Below are 26,072 nucleotides of genomic sequence, written 5' to 3' on the forward strand. Positions count from 1 at the left end.
AGCTAGTCAACAAAAGGATGATAACCAGCAGTCAGCATACAGAAGACGGTGCTTAGGAAATATTTAACAAGCTTGTGACTTCATGCTTTCAAAAATTAAGACAGCGAAGTTATTTTTTGATCAAGCGAAACATCCGGCTATGAGTTCCTGAAGGCAGCTGGAAAGAAATAGGGGACACTTCACAACCTGGCCTGCCATCCTTGCGCGGGGTCCACACTAATCTTATCTCTGTCGTTCCAGTTTTAGTTATGTGCTGCTGAAGCGAGCTCAGTAGTTCTTTCTTGCAGGCTGCTGTTGACAGTTTTCTCCTCTTACTTCCCCTTTGCCCATACTTGGTTCTCTCCCCCCATCCTTCCCCGCTATTGGTGCATTGACTGCACCACAGCTAGGACCCCCCCCCCCCCACGCTTTTCTCCACCGTGTTGTGCATTCAGCAGTGGTTAAGTTGTGAACAACACACAGTTAGCATGTGGAATAAATGTTAGGCAAATAAATTAAAGATTTCCCTGTAAAGTATTGAGAATCTGCACTTGTCTGGTTGGGGTTCAAGATCAATTCCACTTAGAAATATTTAGCTAAAAGTTACATTGATTTGATTTTCAATGTGTTTTTTACTACAAGATATAAGCTCATAACGTTCTTTTCCAAATAGTCACCGAAATTTTTATGTCTTCCCCTACCAAATATAAGTTCATAACATGTTCTTTCCAAATATTCACAGATACATACCTGTGCATAAATGTAGGTATACCTATATACGAAAATTAGGGAAGTAAAAACCATCAAAGATTATTCATAAATATTAAGTATCTGAGTTTTAAAAAATCTTTAAATAAACTAGAAAAAATGCCAGACAGCAGTGGCGTACACCTTTAATCCCAGCACTCAGGAGTCAGAGGCAGGCGGATCTCTAAGTTTGAGGCCAGTCTGGGCTACGGAGTGAGTTTCAGGATAGTCAGGGCTACACAGAGAAACCCAGTCTCAGAAAAAAAAAAATAAACAAAACGAGAAATCTTCATAGAGGTCTGCAGGATGCGCATGGTTTATCTGCTTTCTTTCGTGAAGCCTGCTTGGTTGAAAGCAAACAGGCTAAAGCCCTAGACTCACCTGAGCCAGTATGGAACACGCCTATATTCAAGTTATACTGCAATTTTAACTATAAAAAATACTTAGAGAGTTCTTTTTCAATCATGTGAAAATCGTGGAAATTTTAACCACCGAAACAGTTTTATATAGTTTACAAATGGGAACCAGACAGAAACTGACATCTGCCATTTTTTTCTGCAGTGACATCCTAGCTTCTTCGGAATGCTATAAGAGAATGTCAGAAGCGAGGGGGCTTAACAGCAGAAGTCCATTCTTCACAGTTCAGTGAGGGAGGAGCTGAAGATCAAGACACGGCAGATTGACATGTGGTGAGGGTGGGGCTCTGGTTCTAGTGTGTGCTGTCTTGGCTGTGCCTTTGCATGGCAGGATGGAACTAGTCTGTGGACTCTCTTTGGTAAAGGCGTGGATCCCAGCTGTGTTCTCATGATGTAAAGCCCTCAGAAGGCCTCACCTTAACAGGGTCACCTTGGAGGTTAGGGCTCCATTGTATGGATTTTAGGGGTACAGACACTGAGGTTATAAAGTCGAATGACTCCACATCAGTCCTGTTGAGTGAGGAGCCTTAGGATGTCTTCCTCCTTAAGCTTTAGTTTCTCCATGTCTAAGATAGAGGATTTGGTTCAAATTACTACCATGGTCATTTTGACTCAAGTATGAGTCGGGAAAGTTAGGAAACACAGCCCGTTACCATGGTGAGGTCAGATGATTGGTAGATCCAAAAATACATTATTTTCTCCTTCTCCCTAACAGCAATGCTTTCCCATTGAGTAAGTCACTCTGTGTATATTCCATTAATAAACCAATTTCTTGATTTTTTTTTAAAAAGAAAATACCAGCTGCTCAATAGTGAATGGAAGAGCATTGAGAAATGCCAAACAAATGAGCTCTTGCCTCTGTGTTAAATTTAGATCTGCATTATTGCAGTGTTTTTCTTTCCTGTTGTAGGTATTCAGAAGGCAGTGGGTGATGATTTGATATATTTAGAAACTATTTCCCATCAATTCCTGCTGCCTTTGTGTTTCTGTGAGAATCTCATTAAAAATATATATGATTTATTCTCTTAAAATATGATTTCCTTCATTTTGGCCTTTCTACAGGCAGCAAGTCTGTGTCTATAAATACAGATTTTTGTCAGGATCCTTGCATTGGCGTTCATTTTTCTCCATTAGCGTCTAGGTAATCTACTTAGGCAATCCCGCATTTGACCCTCTTGGTTTGCTGAAGTGTGGTCTCATCAGTTTGTCCTTGCACACTGATGCCCTAAGCAGCCCTCCAAGAGCCACTGTGATGCTGTAAGACTCGTGGCCAGGCTCCTTGGGGACTGTCCCCTGTTAAGAACGCTGCTCCTGAAAAGAGGCATCCTGACCTAGTTGGGATAAGCACCAGACGGACAGGCAGTTTCACTGTTTGCTAACATACACACAGATTCAGCTTTCTGAAGCAGAGATTCAGATCATTAAATGAACATTGCCCAAGGAGATAGCAGGAAGCCAGGTGTGGTGGTGCCCCTCCCATCACTTGGGAGGTGAAGACAGGAAGGTCCAGAGTTCCAGACCAGCCTTAGAGCCAGCCTAGACTGCATGAGACCCGGGGATAAAAGCCACAAAATTAATAACTATGATAAAAACAAGGAGTGGAGATTTGATTGTTTTTCACGGTTTTATTCTACAGTAATCTTTTATCTCTGACCGGCTGTGTGTGAGATGAGGGGGTTGCTCTCCTCTAAGCTTCGGTTTATAGGACAGGGGTTCTATAAAGTTTGGGTCTTCTAAAATGCATTTGGTTCCAAAACCCACTTATGGTCATCTCATGTCTGTTGCCTCTACTTTCTTCCCTTTCCATTCTTTCTAGCTTCATTTAAGCTTGCTAGGGATAAGCTGTGCTTTAAATCTCAGCAGCTTCCTTTTTTTTTTCTCATGATTCTTCTTTAAATCAGTGTGGCTCAACTTTTCAGTTTGTAGAGATTTTTAGAAAACATTTATTATTTCTGATTCAGTCCATTTATTTTCTAGACATGTTGAGATGAGGTTAACTCAGCAACTCAATTTGTTTTGCTTCTATGCTTGGATAATGGTCTGAAAAGAAACCATTATATTTCTTATTGTTATAGAAATTGTAATTAGACACATTTCCCTCATCAGGCATTTCTGTACATCTCTATCAGCGAGAATCAAGCCGATCTGATGCTGCGGACAGCAGTCACAGGATATATCTAGAGAAAAAGTGTCTGTCGTTTACCCATCGTCCTTGCCATCAGTGCAGAATCTGTTCTGCTTAGCACGTCCACGCTGTTAAAAGCAAAAGGAAGGCAACCACGAAGTCCTGCAGAAATGAGTTAGAAAACAGTCTCCAATAGGGTCACTCGCTCCTTGCAGAAATGCCTGTCGAGCTGTCTGCTAGGTTGTCTTTGGCATGTTGTCACGCAGGACAGACGTTCTTGCCGTACAGAGTTGATTTCTCTGCCATCAGAAAGCAGGGTAGTAAAAGCTGTGGGACTATGAAAACAGAAGCAGAAAAGGAGGGATCAGGGGAAGTGAGGAGCAGAGAGCTTGGCTGTAGTGTAAGTACCTGTGAATGGGTTAAATGTCCAGGCTAAACACACTTTCTGGGTGCAGTCAAAGTTAAATATCTTTAAAAAGGAGATGTCCCTAAGAGTAGAAGAAGAAAAAAAAAAAACCCACACTGGTTAGTGTATGGAAGTGTTGAGAGGTTGGTGAGATTTGATTCCAAATCAGCATAAGGGGCCATGGGGAAGCATACAGAGGACAGGGAACAGCCTTGAGGAAATAGATCAGCTTTCCCACTCACTGCCCCCAGGGGCCTAGCAGAGACCAAATCCAGCCAAACACCAGAAGCAACCAGAAGAAGATGCTTTTGGTGGGCTTCAAAACAGTTCCATTTGAGAATCCATTTGAGAATCAGCTGATGCTGCACCCAGGCCTGGGACCTACCGGACTGACATAGTTTGAGCCTCCTCCTTCTGTGGCACTTTGACGTATCAGTAATGGAACACCTACAGAGTCAGAGAGCCGGCCAAGAGAACCCCAGGCAAAGAGAAAACAAGAATGGAGTTCCAAGGTGGTATACCTGGGGGACGGAGGGGCTGCAAGGTGGCCACTGTGGCTGGAATGCAGAAAACAAGGGGCCAGTGGGAAATGAGGTCAGAAAGGAAAAGGGAAGTTAGTGGGGGGCGGAGACCATGAAGGGCTCTGGCTTTTATTCCAGGGGAGCTATGGGGACATTGCGTGTTTTCATTACAGAAGCAATGGGCTTGTTTAGCTTTAAAAACAATCTTACTGGCTGCTCTGAAAATAGACTCCAAGAGAGAAGCAGGAAGACCAATTAGTAATGACGGCAGGATTCCCAGTGCAAGGTAATGGCAGCTCAGATCAGCAGTAACGGTGGTGGGAAGGGGTCTGGAGTCTAGATATATTTTAAAGATAGTCTCTTATTTTTGACTTGGATTTGATATATATGCACGTGGGAGAGAAGTCAAAGATGCCCCTACATGAAGTAGAAGGTGGAGTTGCTAATCTGCTAGGATGCAGAAAACAGCAGGCAGAGTGTTAAAGAGAGGAGTGGAGGTCAGTTGGGACATACCGAGTCAGAGTTGTATGTCGGCCGCCCAGCAAGCATGGACGCAAGTGTGGTAGGCAGAACAGCGGCCGCACATAGCTCACGTTCTAGTCTCCGTAACCTGTGGCTGTGTCACTTTACCCTTAAGGTGGCAGGTTATCTGAGTCGCCTCACCTAAGTGCACCGGTCCCTTAAAAGCTGAGAACTTTCGCCTGGTGGTCAGGAGCTGAGGCAGCTGTGGATGAACGACCTGAGGCACCGTTGCTGACGGGAAGACGGAGGAAGTGGGCCTGAGAGTGTGTGTGACCTCTAGCAAGGAGGCATGGCTCGGAAGCCTGTTCTCCCCTACATCCTCCAGACTGCCGACACCTGACCATAAAGCTATAAAATGATAAAAATTTAACTTGGGTAATTCACTACAGTAGCCAAAGAAATCCCCGGAGTAAACAGTGAGACTCTGTAGGAAGAGAGAGTTAGGGGTTTGAAGGCACAGGGGTAGCAGTAGGATCTGCGGGGACAGGCTGGAGACAGGAGACAGAGAGGCATTCCTTATCTGTTCCTCTGCTCTGATTAGTCTTATCTAGGCACCTGCCGGCCAGGTGTTCCAGATGGGGTCTTAAGTCTTTCAAGACTGTGTGTGTGCACGCTAGAATGGCTCGGGGGGCTTCACCTGGTATTCCATAGGGTGGTGGCCGAGTGAGGCCAGAGTGGGCAGTGTCAGAAGAGGGCGAGGCTGACATGCCGTACTGACAAAGGCTGGACCGAGAAAGAGTGTTGCCAAGAGGTTTGGGGGAGTAAACAGTGCCCAGTATAGAAATTTACTAATTGACAGTAAACATGCTAAAATTTGAACAAAACATAACCAGTCCTGCATTACATTTTAAAAGATGTATTTATTTTTTTTATGTGTATTGAATGCTTTACCTGCATGTTTGTCTGTTTGCCACACTGTGCTGGTGCCCTTAGAAGTTAAAAGAGGACATCAGAGTCCCTGGAACGAGAGTTAAAGGTTGTTAGAGCCACTACCTACATGCTGGGAACCAAGGCCAGGTCTCCTATGACAGCAACAAGTGCTGTTAACCACTGAGCCACCCCTCCAGTCCCCGGTCATGCATTCTACCATACAAAGTTCAAGTTCCAATATGGTCAGTTTGTATGGGGTGTGTGTGTGTGTGTGTGTGTGTGTGCGTGTGCATGTGTGTGTTGAAGATAAAACCCAGGGTCTTGCATGTATTAGACAAATTTTCTACCACTGAGCTGCACCCCAGTCTTTCATAGCTTTGACTTTTTAATCAAAATATTTCATGCATGTGTATAAAAAAAAAACCCAAAAAACAAAAACTGAGCACCTCTGGCATCATGGAAGCTCGGAGCAGAGTTCCGTGCCCCTCCTTGTACTTGGGCCTTCACATTAATTATGATGCCTTGCTATCAAAAGCTTTCCATGATTCCACTCATGCATAGTTTGGGTTTGGGTTTAGTTTTTGGTTTTTTGTTTGTTTTGTTTTGTTTTGTTTTGTTTTTTTCGAGACAGGGTTTCTCTGTGGACTCACAGAGATCCACTTGCCTGGGCCTCTCAAATGCTGTGATTAAAGACGTGTGCCACAAGTTTTAAGCATTAAAGCATCCTCAGAGGGACCTTCCGTAGTACCCTAACAAAATACCACACACTGCTCTTGGGACCCAGTTGCCTTCCTTCTAAGCGAAACTCCTTACCGACCACCTGTGTGCTTAGGGCTTGACTCTGTCCGCAGCTACCTCATGTCCACGCTCAGACTCTCGCCACACCCTGTGTATCTTAGTGTCCCCTGCCCTCAGACCCCCTCCATGGGGAAGGAGCCAAGACTGTACTTGTAGACTACACTGGTTTTGAGTATTATTCATTGCTCAGCCCATGTGCACTCCCATGGTCCACTTTTGTGCCAGCAGCACAGGAAGTCAGTTTCAGGCTAAGGAGCACTGAGGCAGGCTCAGGGTCCCTTTGGAAGGCGAGCTGTGGTTGCTCCCTGAAGCCTCCAGCTTCTTGCTTCCCTGTGCAGATGGGGCAGCACTCCTATGGTTTTGTCGGACAGGCTAATAGCATGATGTAGTTTATAGGTAAGGGTGGATAAAAGACAGGATTGACCTCAGTGTTCTGATTATCTGACGCGGTGTGTCAACTCACCCCAAAGTTTAATGACTTCAGACGACAGTGACCGTTTGTTATCTCCCGCCGTTTCTCGAGTCTGGAATTTGGTTGTGTGGCCTGGCCCCGTTCCACGTGGTGGTCACAGGGTAAACGCAACAGCTCAGGGCTGGAATTATCTACAGGCTTGTTGGTGTGCCTGGTGCCTGATCTGAGATACCCAGGTTCTTCAGGCGTGATCCTGTCTGTCTGCCGGGACCTCTCTCTCATATAGTTTTCCAGGGGCATCTGCACAGGCATGCGGCTGTGGAAAGTGAGATCTCCACAGGCAGTGTCAGCGTCACAGCGAGCAGTGTCAGCTGAGCACTGACGTTTATTGAGGGCTTGTTAACCCCTCGCAGGTATGATTTATAAGGTAGCCTGCTCTTTACAGTGAAGGGTAGAAAGTCCGCGAGGTTAAAGAATGGTTTTAAGCTCACTGTGGGTTTCTGAATTTGTGATAAAGGGGCTAATGGCGGAGAGTCAGTGGGAGCCTCGTTTCCGAAAGAAAGAAAGAACCACAGCTTTACTGGTTCCTCATCAGCTTCTTCTGGGGCAGCACCCCCCCCCAGTACAAGCACACCCCCCTTTCCCTTCATTTTCTTCGACCACATTTCAATAATATTTTCCTACTTCTATTTTTCCATTGAAAATATGTCACTTTTGTTATAACTTGAGCCAATGAATTGATCTAGAAACTTAAGTATTATTAAAAAAAAGATACCCAAACTGATTAAAAAAAAAAAAACCAGCAGTCAACCAGTGTAGCCTTTAATCCCAGCACTTGGAAGGCAAAGGCAGGCAGGTCTCTCATTTGGTTTTACTGGTGAATTCCAAACTTTTTTTTTAACCTGGGTCCATGGAAACGCTACTGTTATGGGAGAGTAAGTGTCCTCTGGTCCTCTCCCACAGTCCCTTCCTGCCTTGAGCAGGACCCCCCTCCCCCCAGTACTGTCCTGCGTCAGTCTCATTATAATTGCCTCTCTTGGACACTCTTGTTGAGCACGTGGTTAGGGAATGAACTTCATACATTTGAACCCTCCAAATGGCTGTGGAATCTGTGGTTTTCCCTTGTCTGGGTTCACACTGCCATTCATGAAGGGAATCCAGGTTTCTCCCAAGATGGTGTGTTGATTCATTGTGTTAATTATACACTATATGTGACACTGGGAGACTCTACCAAGGGGCCAACAGACAGACAGCACCTCCTCTCTCAAAGCCTGTCTCCTTAGAGGCTGAGATAGTGAGCTTGCAGCATGTTTAACTGGTCAGGTTGTGAGGAATAGTACCTAAAAGATAAATCCTGTTGAGGGCTTGTTTCTTGCTTTTCTCATTGCTGTGGTAGAATAGATAGAAAGAGGAACATGCTCTGGTTCACAGTTCAGGGACACGGTGATGTCATCACGACCAGAGGAAGGCATGGCGGCAGGAGTGACCCCTCTGTGGCAGGTGAAGAATACCGTGGCTGGTCGGTTCCATTGTGGCAGCAGTCAGGAAGAGGCAGTCCCAGAGGGGGCACTGTAACCTCTAGTCCCACCCCAAGTCACCCATTTCCTCTAACTAGGCTTTAGAAAGTCCACAACTTTCCAACACAAACGCCTCCAGCCGTGGACCAAGTGTTCAAACATATGAACCTCGGGGCGGGGAGGGGGCGCGACATTTCACATTTCAACAGTAACTGAGGGAAACTTGGGAGTGTCAGACTATGTCATCCTACCCAAGTTTGTCCCCATTTTATTTTCCATCTTCAAGTAGAAGCCAGCAGGTCCCAGATAAGCAGCTCCTCTGCTTCCTCTCAGCCACACTGGTCTCCTTACTGCAGGGACCCGGGGCACCAGCATCATCCTTGTTCTCGGTACTTCCCCTTCTCTTTGTGTGGCCGCACAAAACTAACCCCTTCACCTCTTTCTGGACTCTACCCAGATTCATCATCTTAAGTATCAGACACCTTGCTACCGCCCTCCACACCTCTAATCTCTTGGCCGTAGTGCAGCAGAGGAGGCAGTGGATACCAGCAGTCAGACACAACCGTGAGCAAAGCTGTCGCCAGCTCCCTCTCCACAGAGCAAGTCTAACCGCTACTGGGGATCCCCCCGCCCTTCAGTTGTCAAGAAGGTTCTCTATAAAGGTCCTCCCTGCACCCTGGGGATCCCCCTGGACTCTACAGTAGAACCAATTCAGCCCTGCTCTTAACTGGGAATTTCCACATGACATTTGGCCTCTCCCCGTGTGGCCTTCACTCTGTGGATTGGATGGAGTTTCTTGAAGTCAGGGACCCTGCTTCAGATAAGGGTGATTTCTACTGCAGGAGTCTTGGCTGTGTGAATCCAGTCTGTGGCCCCTGCCAGGGAGCCCAGCCCATTCTAGCCCTCCTTGGATGCTTCTCTTACATCATCGTCTCCGGCTGCCTCAGCTGTGGTCTCGGCTTTCATTTTCACTGGCTGTTCTGACCTTGTATGTCTTGATTGTTTTGTTCAGAAACTGAAACTGCATCTCATACCTAACAGGTTTGTGTCTACCTCATTTCATTCTCTTAAAACCGCTGCCTCTCTCCCTTTCTGCCACTCGCTTCTTGGTCCCAGAGCATCAAGAAGGGACAGCTCGACTTCCACCTGTAAAGTTCCACACGGTACAGTTTTGGAGACATTAATAAGTAGAATTTAAAGTTGTCTTGTCATAGGTTTGATTCTCACAGATTCAAGGTGGGTTTTTGTTTGTTTTGTTCTTGTTTTGTATAAGAGAGATGGGAAGGAGGGGCTAGGTATAACTCAGTGGGTAAGACTGCTTTTTGTGTATTAGCATGCAGAGCTGAGTTCAGATCTCAGGACCCATGAAAAAAAGCTGTTTGTGTGTGTGTGTGTGTGTGTGTGTGTGTGTGTGTGTGTGTGTGACTGTGTGTCTGTGTGTGCGTGTCTGTTGTGTGTGTCTGTGTCTGTAAGTAACCCCAGTCCTGTGAGGGTAGAGACAGCAGGATCACTGAAGCTTGATGACTGCCAGCCTAGTTCAGTGAGATACACTGTCTCAGAGGATAGCTTTGAGTAAGGCAGAGACCAACAGATCAGGATATCCAATGTCCTTCTCTGGCCTCTGTACATGTATACATACATGCTCTTACGGCACATATAAACACCCCCCCCCTCTCTCTCTCTCTCTCGCTCTCTCTGTCTCTCTCTCTCCCTCTCCCTCTCCCTCTTCCTCCCTCCCTCCCTCCCCCTCTCTCTCTCTCTCATACATACATACATACACACACAGTCATTCACTCATGGGGTGGGCACAGGAGAAATTAAACAGATTAAACCGCTATACCAGCCTCAGTGGGAGTCCAGAGCTGGAATGGCTCTTCAGACCTCTCTTGACTTGACTGTGATAGCCAGGCCTTTATACCGGCCTCCCTCAGTCTCTGCATGTTGGTCACCTGGACAAAGTGACCCTGACAGAGTCCATCCCTGCAGAACTCTCAAGTACCTCATGAAAGTATGCCACAAAAGCCTCCCTGCCAGTCCTCAGCTATACCCCTGCACCTTCCGTATTCCTGTAGGTGACCCCTAGGGCTGGGGAGATGGCTTGGTGGTTAAGATCTCTTACTGACCTTCCACAGGATCCAGGTTTGCTTCCCAGCACCCACACAGTGGCTTATAGTGATCTTTAACTCCAGGTCCAGGGCACCATATACCCTATTCTGGCCTCCTTGGGCACAAGGCACACTCATCCATAAAAAATAAAAGTAAGTAAGTGGGTTTTTAAAAATAAATAAAACTTTTTGGTCGGTTTTAGTTTGCTACTGAACTTTTGTAGATGTCGTTGATGAAGCCTTAGAGAGATTTATGGAGGCCTCCTGTCTGGCAGATGGAGAAGTGGGGTAATAAGAAGGCAGAGAAAGTCTTGGTGTGGCTTTCCATGGCACAGACCCCTACCTTTCATAAGAACTTGAGAAGCAACCCCCGAAATACCAGCAGACAAATATGGAAGTGGGATCTTAAAGGAAAATCACCCAAGAAGGGTGTGTTCTAGAGGAACTCGGCTGTGGGCCACAGGAAGCCAGTCCCTTCAGACAGCTCCAGAGACCAGTCTCCAATCTCCAAAGTTACCCTGTTCATGTGAAGAGGAAACTGGGGCGATCGGCTGCCCACCTGTTTTCGTCTGAGACTGTGTCGAGTCATGATTCCCTACGGTTTCGCTCGGTCTGTGGTCTGCAGAGGAGTCCTATCAATAAGGCTGTTGTGCTCTTTTACCAAGAGCTGTGCTCTCACAGTCTTTGTCCAAAGCTATCTTCTCAGGGTAGCCTAGCCTGCTCCCAGAGCCTTAGCCACTTCTGCATGAGTCCTTGAGGAACCTGGGGAGGGGGGCAGTGACAGCACCTGTTTCATGGGATTGCCTAAAACTACAGATGCTCTGACTACCTGCCAAGACACTACACCAGCCTGCCCTGTGTCTGGGTGAGAGAACATGGATAGTGTGTTCTGAGTAGCACTTTATCAAGGGAAGACCTGACTGATAGTCCCAGCACTGCGGGCAGATGCTGCTGCACTGTTACCAGCCATCACAGCGCTCAGTGGTGCCCAGGGCAACATGGGGAGACCGAAAACCAGTCCCAGCACTGCGGGCAGATGCTGCTACACTGTGACCACCGCCACAGTGCTCAGCGGTGTCCAGGTCTTGCTGGAAAAGCTGTTCCAGAAGGAAAGGTATTTCCTATGTGCCTTCAATAGACTGAGTCATGAACCAAGTTCCAGTGGGAACTGGAACAATCCTGAAGTGGGTGAAGGGTGGGATAGCCTGCTGGTAAACAGTTGGGGGCTTTTGGAGAGGGCTGACTAGGTTTTCATCGTCTTCATCTCCTACCTAGTGAACATTGGCAGTAGGCAAATTAAGCCTTGGTCTCCTGCTCTGAAAGTGGTATCGATATGATAGACTTCAATTCACAGGGGTGTTTAGAGCACTCCATGACGTAACTGATATAAAAATATCTGACTAGAGCTTGCCGTGTAGTAAGCCTTAGCTGTGATGCTGATTATGATTGGCAGGAGGGAGTGGAAAGGGAGGATCAGGTAAGAGAATGGCCAGAGCTTGGGTAAACATGGCATGGAAGAAGCGAAAAGAGAAATGCTAAGGCCAGGGAAGGCATCACAGCCAAGAAGCGTTGCCCACTTAGGATAAAACCTCCTAGCAAACCCGCCAGGGGAAGCCCAGTATGTAAAACGCATTAACAGGGCCACTTGCTTGAACGTGAACGTGGAGTCGGGAACCGCGGTCCTGTCATTTTCCCCTCTTCCTCCAGCTACCCACAGCCCCGAGGGAATTCTGAGAAACCCCAACGCTGCAAGAACCAAACCAATTTTCTATAGAAGGATTTGTAAGAAGCCACCATAACACCTCGTTTGTTCTGAACTGACTAAGTTTTCCGGCCAAAGTGGGGGGGATCTTTTAAGAGGCATCTAGGATGAAACTTTGCTTACATGTGTTGCTTATTTGCCTTCTTACAAGGCTGGATGAAAACCCTGTAACCTGATGAGTTTTGTTATCCTAAGGAGCATTTAGGTACAGTTTTGTGCCTTGGTGTGATGTTTTCCAGCCTCAGAGGTTCTGAAGAGTAGGCGCTCCTGACTGCCCTGTGCTCTCTGGATTACTGTGAGCAGTGGGTTGGTGTGTGTGTGGCGGGGGGTGGGGGGGTGAGGGGTGGAGTGGGTTTCTGGACCAGGCTGTCCAGACTACATCCCAACATGTGTCTTATTAGTACTGTGACCTCAAGCAGGCACTTAACCTCTCTCTCTCGGTTTCTTCTGCAAACTGTGGATGATAATCATATTTACTCAACGGGGTTGGAGTGTGAAGTAAATTTTAAACTCTTCCTCTGTTTGGAACAATGATTTGTGTAAGACTGCCATATAAGTGTAAGGATGGTTGTGGTGGAGGGGTAGGGGGGCTAGTGATGAATTCATTTTATAGAATTTTTCGGTCATCACCTACCACATGGCATAGTGCTTGAGCCTATGAACTCTGAAGCTATTAATAATCTGAACTTGAGTCCCACCAACACTGTCACCTTGGGAAAGTTAATTCTGTGATTCTTCATTTCATTCATCTGAAAAAGAGGGATTAAAATACAAAGTAGTTTATAGGATTTCTGTGAAAACCAAAAAGGATAGATGTTTGTCAAACCCCTGCTAGCACCTGTTGTCTTACTCATTAAGGGTCTTGATGTCTTGTGTAGTACAGAGTCGGAGTTTTTAATTTTTTACTCCTAAAAGCCCTTGAGAAGAGTTTTTACTTTGTTACTTAATTGGCTTCGATTTATGGAGGTCATTAGCTTTCTGATCTTAAGTGAGTTGCTTAATGCTTGCACAAGCGTAGGTAGATGGAAATATCAACCATGTGTGTGTTAATAACACAATACTGCTTATAATACTGTGGTGTGAATTTGCATGCGTTTTTATGTTGAAGGATCATGCTTTGCTGAAAAGGTTGACCTGCTTAGCATTCCTACAGGGGAATTTTGCCAAGGGAAGGGAAGCATTGGGGAAATGTATTGGTAGAAATGACTAGAAGCAGGATAAGCAGCAGGTTTTCTAATGTAGCCAACTAGAAGCCAAATATGTGGCAAAAAGCAAGAAAGAAAACAAACGAAAAAAAGGACTTTTACGGCCTTCTTGGGGGGCAGGAGAATGCTCACCTCGGTATGATTTTGCAGGCCAGTTTGACTCTCTAGAGCAGCAATTCTCAGCCTGTTGATTGCCACTGCTCCACAGGCATCACCTAAGACCATAAGACCATTGGGAAACACAGATATTTATGTTATAATTCATAGCAGTGGCAAAAATACAGTTAGGAAGTATCAAGATCAGCTCCTTATGAAAGAGTTTGAAGCATCCAGGATTGCATCGCGTAATTAAAATGTTTGGCAAAACAGTCTAAACCTTGGGAGGGGTGGAGGCAGGTGGGCAGTGGGAGTGAGATTGGGGGTATGTGCTGCATGTCCATTCTGTGTTATCCTGGAACAGTTACACATGCTTGGACATATTCCTTAGGAAACTATACCTTCGTCTAAGTGACTGTTGACTGTTAATCAGAACCCCAATTCTGCAAAATCAGATGTTATGTGTAGGTTGGTGACCTGCTAAGGATTTCTGCATAGAGGTGATGTTCTGTTCTGTGAGAGACTTTTCCTGGGGAGACGGGACACAAAGATGTCTACCTACCCCAAGAAGAAATCCCCTGACAGACCACAGTTCCGGCCACACCAGAGTCTAATTAAGTGACCAGTGAGTTTTATCTGGGTTACTTACAGGAACAGGGATGGCCCAGAACAGTCACGTTACCAGAAACAAACCATTCAGAGGGTGGCTGCCTACAAAATCACATCCCTGGAGCTCTGCGCACAGCAGGCAGGAGCAACTTTCTCCCCCAACTCTTGTTTTCTGCTCCTATAACTCTGCGACAGACAGTTCCCTGTGAAGTTTGGAAATGTGCAGTTTATTCCTGGGTCTCGTGAGCACACCGCTCCTCCTATCTGGAGAGGATGTGTTAATTCAGAAGAAAGGGCTAACAGCACCCTCCTAAAGCCACGGTTTTGTCTGTCCTGTGGGACATTAACTGGTTTAATAACTAAATTAGCCATAATTTAAAAATAAGATTGTGTGTGTGTGCGCGTGCATGCGTGTGTGTGTGTGTGTGTGTGTGTGTGTGTGTGTGTGTACCCAAACAAGCACATGCATGCACATACACATGCATGCACATTGTATGCAGAAGAAAGCGTCAGAGCTACTGGAGCTGGCATGGCAGCTGTCAGACGTGAGTTCTGAGAACTGAACTCCTACTGTCTGAAAGAAGTGCACTTAACCTCTGAACCATCCCTCCAGCCCCATACGCTACAAATCTTATTTATTTATTCTGGCTTTCCGTAGCTGGATATACTTGGCTCTCCTGTACTTCACTGACACTCATGTGTCATCTGGTGTTTTCCTTATTAGTGAATTAAATAAAGTTTTGACACGAATTCAATATATATTTGTATGAAAGTCGTATTTTAGATCTCCTGAGAAATGCACGCTGGCATCTCATCAACTTATTAGTATAAATTATCTTCTTCCTGCTTTCTCTGTTCCCTAGCAGTTTTGTTTGTTCTCTGCGTGTAGGCGATCTGTGCACAACAGAAACGTGTCCGCCAGAGTTTTACCCTGACATCTCTAGGTTGTAGTTGTGAACCTAATGATTTCAGTAAGGTGTGCGTCATTGGACTTGGTGTCCGTCAGTGTGGGCTAATGAAACACAGTTTTCATAGGGTCTCAGTTGTTATTTGCTGTTAAGTTTGTGGGACACAATAACACCAAATTATAAAAATACTTGATTTTGAGGAACCAGAATCATAGTGCATGAGGTATTACATGATAAAACTTCAGAGTACCTGTTTTTGAATAGTTATTTGCTTTAATAAAGATAAGTTTTAGACTCAAATGAAATGTTTAATTTGTAAATCTTTCTTTCCTACCTTGAGATTCCCCTTCCTCTCTCTTTCTGGAGTGAAGGAATTATAGGCATGCAGCCAACAAGCTAGCTGCCCTCTCTACTCTGTATATTCCAACCAGGCTTGCAGCAGAGAAGAGGGTAAGCTGTAGATGACCACAGATCAGTTCTGTCACTGGATGACACTGAATTTACCTCTTTGAGGTAACTCAGACTGTTAGGCTTAGGGCTTTTGTTAAAACAAACAAACAAACAAACAAAAAGCAAAACGTAGTGTCCTATCTTTTGTTAGAAGTTTGTATCTGGAGCTGGCAGAATGGCTCGGGAGGTAAAGGCACAAAATCAACTGAGGACTGTCCTTTTGTTTTGTTTTTGCTTTTCAAGACAGGGTTTCTCTGAGTAGCCCTGGCTATTCTGGAACTCACTTTGTAGACCAGGCTGGCCGTAGACTCACAGAGATCCCCCTGTCTCTGCCTCCCAAATTCTGGGATTAAAGGTGTGCGCCTAGTGAAAGTTGTCCTTTAGCTTCCACACACGCATTATGGTTTGCACACCTGCATTAATAATAATAATAATAATAATAATAATGATGATGATGATGATGATGACAAGAGCAGCATCCTTTTAAAACAAGAAAATGGAAGTTTGTAGAAGGAAAATTCTCTTAGTGAGTATTTATTTAACAGATACTAAATGTAAATACTTAATTCTTGATCAAAGCTCCTTGAGAACGGGGTCCTGTTTATGTGTTCAGCCCCGTGCTCCAGGCATCTCACTCAGTTCCTGGTTGATGGAAGGTAGTCCTCTGAAGAGTTATGAATGACGTAATAACTCTTATCACTTACAGAGGGTCACAAAACAAGGAATGGTGTTACAACTTGGTAATGGGTGATTCTGAATGCTGCAAATGCTGAACCTGGTTGATTGGTCCAGGGCTTTACTACACTTTTCAACATCCTAAAGACACAGTGTAAGTCTCACATTGGTCATCTGTAACAAACACTTCCATTCTTTACATTGCTCAAAAAAGTTACCTTGCTTGAAAATTATCAGAACAGGGAGCAACTGGATGTGAAATAAGTGCCGGAGGCATTCACCTGATGCACGTTGGTTCTCTGTGGTCTAGATGACAGGCATGGGAACCTAGATGTGCTAAGAGGGATAGCCCGGAGAGTAAGTCAGTGATACAGGATTGAATCCCCCCATTACCGGCTCACTGCTGCCCTGCCCTTTTTCTCACTTCCTCAAATTCCTCACTGCTTTAATCGCCTCAGTTTCTTCCCCGGAACTGATAGTGTGTAGGTCAGCAAATTCAGGGACTATAATGAATACTGTTCTCTTCATACAGTGCTGAAAGTTTTCCTTGATGTTCAGGCTTGCATTTTCCATAAAATACTAGAAATGGTGATGTTCTTAAAATTCCCAAATGTGTAAATCACACACAGAGCTGTGAACTCTCTAGTAAATATGTAACTGCTGCACAGACAGCAGTTTTTGTGAGTAAACTAAATTCTGTGCAATGCAGGCTCGTGATCAGAGCCCTCACCACCCAGTGATATTCAAGATACACAAGCCCTTGGTTTTAAAGCATCAAATACCCTTCCTGCCCTCACCAGGCTCACTAAGCTGGTCATAGTCCTCTCTCCTTCGATTCTCTGTACCATCCTTTGTTGAACCCAAATATTATACAACTGGACATTTTAAATCTGAATTATGTTTAGTTCAACAGATATAAAGCAAAATATGCCACCCCTCCCCACATCAACCCTGGCGCTCTGTGTCACACACACACACACACACACACACACACACAAAAAAAAAAAAACATGAGCAAAGTAGACCCATGGTCACAGGTGCTAGCATTGCATGTGACAAGGCTGTGTGCCAAAGTTGACTGATAACATAATTGCTTTAGCCAAGCTCAAAACTCATTCTTCCTATAGAAATAATGTTGTAAACTGCTGTTGATGGCTTAACCTGACAGCCCACACACCTATCTGATGTATGGCTGCCTGTATCATAACCAATATCCAGGGGAGGTCTGAGGCGTGCCATGCTCCATGACCTGTGCTAGGCCTCCTTAGCCTTATTCCCCAGGGAAAGGTGAGTGCACTATCTGCAGCCCCATGATGCAGGACAGTCAGATGCAATAGGGAGTCAAGTCAAAGCAGGAACTCAATTTATTGCTGTGAGCGTCAGCTTATATAGGTTAAGTGACATTGTGTGTGATGTGGAGGTACCCTCCAGCCAATGAGAGACAGCCAAGCCCTTGAGGTACAGGCCCTGAGATAATTTTGGCCCAACATCTCCTCCTCTTCTGTTTTACATCCCACCCCCTACCCCAGTCACCAAGCCAGAATAGCTTAAGGGGACTCTCCAGTGTAGTTCTTGATACAATTTCACTAACCGGGACTCCCCAAAGTGGGTGTTCAGGGTCCCCAGAAATCCCTCCAGGGTAAAGCTCAATCGAGAACAATGTCTGGCCACCCATTCTAAATCCTTACTTTTTAATGGAATTATTAATTTAGAGAGATCTTTTCCATAATGTCAGAGGGACGTTTCCCTGATTTTTATGATCATATCAGCTATTTGATCGACTAGAGAGTACACTCTGGGAGTGCCCCCCAGTGTGATGTGTGCCCATTCTAGAGGTTGTGACTGCTGAACAAGGGCAGCCAGCATGGCCTTTTCCCTAATAATATCCAGCCTTGGATTGGAATGTTAGGATTATATTTCACCAGAGAAGCCCGATGGAGCTCGCTGACAAATTCAGTGAGTGCCTGATGGCCCTCAGGTTGGAAGGAAAAGATCTCATAAGGTTAGCCTCCCCTTTTTTAGGCGATTATATAACACATCTAGTCTCCCAGTCTCTACAGGCAACCAGGGCCTTACCCAATTCATCCCCCCCCCCAGGTATCTTTTGTAACCCCGATAAAGTGATAGGCTCAGGCAGGATTAATTGGGCTCCCAATCACTTTGGCTTGAGTGAGTGTTAATTGGGATCCCAGTATATGAAATGGGGGGTACTTTTGTATTTTGTTTGGGGCTATTTTAAAGCCATGTTGTTGGAGGATATCAACAATAGTGGCTATCCAGGGAGCTAGCCCTGATTTCCTCCAAATGCCCAATGATTATAGATCATCCATAAAAACATATAGGAGGGTATTATCTTTGTCAAAATAAGGAAAGAAGATACTAAATACAGATACTGTTGACAAAAGGCCAGACTATTGGCCATCCCCTGTGGGAGAACAGCCCATTCGTATATCTAGTCAGATCAAGAGGAGTTAACTGTAGGAATGGAGAAGGTGAACTTTTCACATTCCCCCCCATGAAGAGGAATTGAGAAGAATCAGTCCTTTAAATCAATTACAGTGAGGTGAAACTGGGAGGGGATTTCTGGGACCCAAGGTAAGCCCCTTAAAGGGGCCCCTACTAGTTTCATATGGGAACTGATTGCTCATAGGTCCTGTAACATTCTCCAGGTCCCAGTAGGCTTACATATCATAAATACAGGGCTGTTCCAGGGGCTCATCGAGGGCCTTACCGTCCTTCTTTAAGCAGATTTCTGGTGATTTTCTTGAGCATATTAAGTTTAAGTTCAGGTAATGGCCACTGCTCCACCCACACCAGCTTACCAGGGGCCCACCTAATGGGGGGACACTGGGGCAGTGGCCTTTACTTTGGGGGTACAAGTGTCAGGGGTCTGCCTGAAGACACCTTACTCAGTTTTATCGTCATAAAAGGCTAGCTAGGTGGTCAATGGTAATAAGGACATCCATTTGTCCTAACAAATCTTGTCCCAGGAGGTTTGCAGACAGCCCTGGGAGGATCAGAGGTCTGAACTTTCCTTTGTCTCCATCCGGCCCTACCCAAGTTATGGGACTGACCGTTTCATGGGACATAGACCTTCCCCCAACCTCTGTGACTAGTGGCCTGGTTATGAGATTCCAACTGGTCGAGACCTTTCCTTTCTGAGGACCATCCTGTCAGTCCTCATATCTATCAGGCATTGGAATCCTTGTCCCCCAAAGATCATAGTCATATTGGGTCAGAACCCCTCTATCCTTGGAATGGTCCAGTTAACTAAAGGTGCGTATTTCCATCCTTTGGTTAAGGGGGCTGGAAGGTGTCCCCCATCTAGTTTAAAGGCTGATTTGTGATGGGTTTCCCATTTATGTCAGATTTGGAGCAACATTCTGAGCCCCAAAGGTACCCCTTGTGGCAGCGAGGGCAGGGAGACAGAGGGGGCCCTTTTGTGGGCAATCCCTCTTCAAATGCCCCAGTTGACCAGACCGCATAGAAAACATTTTCCAGGTATTTGCTTTTGTTGTCCAGCTGCCAGGGCTTGAGTAACAGAAGAGGCTAGAGTTTGGGTTGTCTGGTTGGTATGTGACTGGTTCCTGATATTTTGTGATGCCACAACCCATTGACTCATGGACCCTTCCCTGAGGCCAACACAAGCCATCCTAGTATCTTGGTTCATACCTTCCCAGACTAGGAGCTTAGTAAGTTGGTCTCTAAGCCCACTGGGGGAGCAATTTCCTCTCGAGGCTGGTCTGCACATGGACAATAAAGTCCAGAAATGGCTCCCCTTGTTTTTGCATCATGCCGGCTATAGGTAATTAAGTTGGTTCCTCCTCTAGTGTGGCCCAAGCCTCCAGGCCTACTTGTCTAACTTGATCCCAATACGGGGCCACAGTCCCAGCTTGTTGGACCCCAGTGGAAAAGCCTTCCCCTGTACCAGTTAGTATTGGATAAGTGATGGGAATTGGGGTGTTGGCCTCGCTATTGAACTCTGCCCTAGTGCAACAAGCCTTTTTAAAGAAGGCTGTCCATTTAACATATTGGGGACCCCCAGGGTGGCCTTAGGGGTCAGTCCTTGGGGACACAAGGATGGTAGGCTACCTTCTGAAGGAGGGTCATTGTCCAAGGGGAGTTGGGGCCATCTTTGGCCACTGTCTTCCTCAATTCTTTCAGGTCCTTAGATTTCCAAGGATACCAAGCTAGGGGGCAGTTAGGGTCAGGGCCACGTTGACCAGGAAGGCTTGGGGTCCCCAAACTTTAAGCCCTATAGGCTTCAGTGTAAGTAGAGGTAGGATCTCCAGGAGGCGCCGCCCCACGTTTCCTCTGTGTGAGAGCCCCAACTTTGCAGTTCTTCCCGGAGGCTGGTATATTCATTTCCTCCTGGCAAGGATGGAGACCCCTTATTTGTCCTGTTCCCCTCTCCCATTTTATCCTTTCCAGGGTGGCTGGGGACATAAGGAGGTGACCACTCCTCGTCATAGGCAATATCTACGTTCCTTTTTGTCTTTGCCTCTGCCTGCTTTATTCCTCCCTCCTGGGACTGCTCTTCAGTAAATTGCACCCATTTTTGATCTTCCCCCTTGCCTTTCTCCTTTTCTCCCCTTCTTTTGGTTAATTGGTTACTTTTGGATTCTTCAGACCTTTCCTGATCTTTGGCCTTTTCCTGCTCCTCGCCTGTCTCCTCCCCCCCCCCCCCCCCCCCCCAGCCCTTCTAGCCAGTTGATTATTTTCAGATTCTTTAAGACCTCTCCCAGTCTCCGGCCTTTTCCTTACTGCCCTTGGGGCGTTAGAGCAGGGGGGGGGGGAGGGGTGAAAACATGCCTGAAGGGCTGCAATAGTTGATTAGAATCTCAGTGGTGGTGGGCAGGGGGGAAGGGGGAGGGGATATCATCAAAGTGTTTTTCCTTTTTCCTGGCCAGAGTCTCCACCTGGTTCCATGCGTCCCATGAGAAAAGATTCCCGGTGGGTACCCAGGGGGCCAGGGTAATTATATCCTCCCATGCCTGAATCACATTATGATCTGACAATTCTAGGCCTCGGGAGAGTAGCATATATCTCAGCAACTTAAGGGCTGGGTTATTTTTGTGTGACGTTGCATTACCCATTGTGGCTTCCACTCACCTTGCCTGACCACTTAGTCCTGGAACTAGCAGAGTCCCAGGTTTGGGTACCAATTGTCAGGCCTCCTTAGCCTTATTCCCCAGAGAAAGGTGAGTGCTGTATTCACCCGGTCCACAGCCTCACAATGCAGGACAGTCCATTCCAACAATCAGACACAATGGGGAGTCAAGTCAAAGCAGGAACTCAGTTTATTATTATGAGCATCAGCTTATATAAGTTAAAAGACATCGTGTGGTGGGAGAGGTACCTCCAGTCAATAAGAAACAGCCAAGTCCTCCCTCTGGCTGGAGGAGCATCTACCTAGATTTTGCTGTCTCATTCTCACTCAGTAGCTTTGAAATTATCCTTCAAACTCTAGCCAGGCTTTTCTCTGTCCTGCAGGCCTCAAGGTACAGGCCCTGAAATAATTTTGGCCCAACAACCCGCACCATGTACTAGATTGTACCTGAATCTCTAGTGATGTGTTTACAGTTAACAGCAACTGTGGAACGTGCTGAGCCAACACTTTGGCAACTCCTGTCAGATTATTAAAAGGTTTTTTTTTTTTTTTTAATCCCTGATGTATACAACAGCCCCATGGATATCACAGAGTTGCTAGGTGTTTGGCTCCATAGCCATCACCTCAAAGAGTGACCAGGACACTAGCTCTGACTGCAGAGCTGAATTCAGATCTAGAAGAAAAGCAAGTGGGACTGAAGGAGTATAGAGATGTGGATGCATATGGAACATCCTGGAAGGAGAGTGGCTTCTTTGAAAAGAAACCCTGGATGTGGTAAACACAACGCAAGCTAACCACACTCGACTAGATACTTCAAGAGCAAACAAAACTTGCAGAGGGAAACTTTTTGGGTTGAAGGTTTGAAAAGCGTCAGAGAAAGAGGGAGTGAGGATTACGAGGAAGGCATCTCTTGAGGTGACTGGTAGGTGGGGAGGGAAAGTCTTCATAGAATCTCACTGAGAGGAGCAAAGGAGGCTGTGTCCTTTCTTAGGACACGACTGTGCCAGCCGCCCAGAACAGTAGGCTTGAGTAGACGGGGAAAGGTGAGGCAGCAATACAGGTGTCAGAATACATGACACCGTCTCAGCGACGACCTAGGAGTGGTTGTGTGGCCTCACCCCTGGCTGTTTCAGCTGGAAAACTTCAGCCCTTTGCTCGGGACTTTCTCTGCTGCTTTGCTTTCCACCACTGCCTGCCTGCTCACTGAGTACCTTAGCGTGTTCATCTCTTGTTTAAGTGTGATCTGACTACAGTCGTCTAACCCCTCTCCTTCTTTAAGATAAAGTACGGAACACTGCCACTTTGTGTGTCATTCTTGCACAGGAGCCGTGCAATCTCTGTGTTGTAGGTTTAGTGTGTGCTGCTGAGGTGAGCAAGCAAGCACTAACCTTCCTTTTTTAAAATGCCACTTCCCCGAAGTCCTCCTCAGCTTTACCCTCCTTTAGAATACTATTGCTACCTGACTTATGTTCCTAATTTTGGGTCTTCTTCCATCAGACTGTAATTTCCAGCAATCAAGGAATCTGATTCTCTGCTGTTTCCTGTGCTGAGGATAAGGCCTAGCACACCGAACACAAAATTAGGAGGTATATTTTTTAAGAAGGGTTTTTTTTTTGGCTGGAAAGAGTGTTCCCCTTACAAAATGTCTTTGCAGAAGGAATCCATCCAGCCTGTCATTCATTCTTATTCGGCCACAAGATCATTTCAGTGCAGAGGGTAATCCAGTTAGAAGTCAGATTCTTCTACTAGAAGACTATGGGGTCAGGCACCATTTGTCGCCCTGTGTTTCTTCCGAGTTTTATTTGACAGATTGAAAGCCCATAGAAGAGGCACAAATAGGAACGTCCACGTTTCCCGCTTAATTCACTGGTTCCCACGCCACCACATTGACGCTACCTCTTTGCTCTGTGTATCTTAGTATAAACCCACAGTTCTTTACGTTACAACTGTAGTTCTTCTCAGTCCTTCAGCCTTATCACCCAGGGAGCTTCAGTGCTTAGTTCAGGATTGTAGCATGGATACTGTACAGCCCGATGCGCACGTCCTTCAAATTATGCCTGTCCTTTCTAATCAGAGCCACAACAGTGGACGCCCCTGTCAGCGAGCCACCCAGAATCACACATTACATTTAGATGTCACGTGTCTTTAATCTTTACAGTGTGCAATATTTTTCTAAAGCCTTTGTCATTTGTTTCATTAAGTGGCCCTTGCTGGGGCTTGTTCGCGTTACTAGAATCACGATAGGCTCCTGGCGGAAATACACAGACAGCAGTGGATCCTTGTAAACGCATCCGCTTAGTGGATGTGTGTTGTCAAAGTGGACCCTCACTAGTGCTGGCAATGTCTTTTACATTTCCTCACTAGTACATAATGCTAGTGAGTAATTTGTAACTCACAACTTAACAGTGTAAAATTGTGTTACATAGAGCGGTAGCACTTGTGTGGACAAATGTTGTAGAACTATATAAATATCCTGTGTCCCAGCATCTTTTACCTGTTCACTTATGATCCCTGGAAACTGTTGCCTGATCATGCATTAATCACATGCATATTAATGTCATTCATTTTAATGTTCAGCTTAGCCTAGTGTTAGCCTAACTTCCAGCTTCTAGGGGGAAAAAAAGCACTAATTCAAGAGTAATGAGTGTTGTTAGTTCACTTAGCATGGGGTTGCACAAGAAGCACCCAGATTGGGCCCCAGATTCATCGCCCTTGCCGATGACCTGGTAATGACGATGGTCCATGGACTGTATTGAAGTAGCAAAGCTGTATGAACTCGCGGGCTGGCCTTGAAGAGTTTAAACACATACATTCTATAAAAATTTACCTCTGGGCCTGGAGAGATGGCTCAGTGGTAAAGAGCACTTGATTCTCTTGCAGAGGACCTTGCTGTGGTTCCCAGCAGCCACCCAGCAATTTAGAGTCACCTGTAACTCCTATACTGGAGGTTCTGACACTGTCTTCTACCTCTGCCATTCCCACACATCCTGGCAACTCAAAAGACACATGGTACATATCAATTAAATAAATGTATTAAAATGTAAAACTTGGGGCTAGAGAGATGGCTTAGAGGTTAAGAGCATTGCCTGCTCTTCCAAAGGTCCTGAGTTCAATTCCCAGCAACCACATGGTGACTCACAACCATCTGTAATGAGGTCTGGTGCCCTCTTCTGGCCTGCAAGCATACACACAGACAGAATATTGTATACATAATAGATAGATAGATAGATAGATAGATAGATAGATAGATAGATAGATAGATAGATAAAATGTAAAACTTGTGTTCTTGGTTTAAAAGGGAATGTTCTCTTAGGGACATGTGTCCTCTGGGAGACAGGGAGAGAAAAGGCACACCTCAGCCAGTCCCAGAAACCATGCAGATGAGTGCTGTGTCCCCACGTTCACACTTCAGGTGCAAATCCACCACCTGATTTCTGGGACCCTGGAGAAGTAGCCTTAGTTTCCGCTGTGCATGGTCATCTTTGTGTTCTCCTTCGTCTAACCTAACTTTATTGATGCCCAAACAAACGTTAGACAGGTTGAGCTTTCTGCACCAAAAAAATAAATGTTTTTGTTGACCTGCAGGAGTAGGTTTGGTCCTTAGCTCCCTTAGAAGTCATTTCTAGACAAATTATTGTTGTTAGCACTTCGGCTATTTGTACTTTGTGACTTTTAAATTCATAAAAGTTCCACATGTACACAGTATTTGTGTTGCTTAGTAACCTTGTTCAATTTATTTGCATTTTAATCAGCAATCCTTTTTCCTATGAGGTAATTTCGTTTGCACTTCTGCTGTCTTGCTTTACTTCCCCTTACTTCATCCTGTTAAGAACAGAGGTCTGTTTGTTTTTTTTTTTCTTACGAGAGAATGTTACAAGAACACTTGCACTCTCATGGACATAGGATGAGGCACACATCACTTCTTCCTTCCCTCTGTGGATAAGAAGGCACCTGCTGATTTAAACTCTGATCCTTTGAATACCTCTGCCACAAAAGGCCATCAGAGAGTGAGCAGAGTGGAGTGGGTGGGTATGTCAGCTCAGTGTTAACAGAATCAGAACGATTTCCCAAATGGGTGCTTTCCTTTCTGTGTGTTTGCTTCTTTTATTTTGTGCTGTCTGTGTCCTCTGCTGCTTTTGACATTTGCATAGATAGTGGATGACAGAACTAGATGTCTCTGTTTTAAAAAGCTCAGTCAGTGTCTGACATTAATGTTCTACAACTGCACGTGACACGCTGCTTTCTCAGTTCTCCCAGATGGGTCTTAGACACCATTCTTGTCATTGCAAAGAGTCTACTTACTGCTGGAGTCCCCGCCTATTCCAGGTGACATCCTAGTGATTTGTTCCCTGGTCTCCACACCTACCTACAAAGCCCACTGAACAATGTTGTCATCAGTGGGGGTTTTTCCTTTATCCCCCTAAGTGGGGTATAAAATAGCTTCTTCAGAGCTAACCAGGACATTGTCTACTAGTGTTTAGGCTACTATCTGCTAAGACTTCTTGGTTGGAGTTGACACCTGAAGACTTCAAGAATCAGACTGTTTAAGTAGCTCAGTCTAGTGAGAGGCCAATTATTCCCCAGAGCTCCATTGTTCCCTGCAGAAATTCAGGCCGTGGAATTCGTGGTCTGTGTAAGCCACGATCTCGGTATTCGAAGCTCGCCCATGGCTGGGTGCCAGGCCCCGTGGTGAGCAGAAAGGCTACATCAGTGTCTCTAATGCTCGACACCTGCTACCAGTTAGTTCACACCTGCCTTGCGCTACCAGTTAGTTCACACCTGCCTTGCGCTACCAGTTAGTTCATACCTGCCTTGTGCTACCAGTTAGTTCACACCTGC

At 45.7% G+C, this 26,072-nt stretch overlaps 1 protein-coding gene and 1 non-coding gene across 6 annotated transcripts in view; one reads left to right on the forward strand and one right to left on the reverse strand.

Moving 5' to 3' along the window:
- Positions 1-26,072, forward strand: part of Pcgf5 (polycomb group ring finger 5) — a 119,672-nt gene that overhangs the window by 17,931 nt on the left and 75,669 nt on the right. The window lies entirely within an intron of this gene.
- LOC119806043 lies at positions 164-267 on the reverse strand. The gene has a single exon (XR_005284091.1). It is a non-coding gene; the product is annotated as a U6 spliceosomal RNA (small nuclear RNA).

Source organism: Arvicola amphibius, chromosome 1 (genome assembly GCF_903992535.2).
Source record: "Arvicola amphibius chromosome 1, mArvAmp1.2, whole genome shotgun sequence".
In the NCBI taxonomy this organism is placed as follows: domain Eukaryota; kingdom Metazoa; phylum Chordata; class Mammalia; order Rodentia; family Cricetidae; genus Arvicola; species Arvicola amphibius.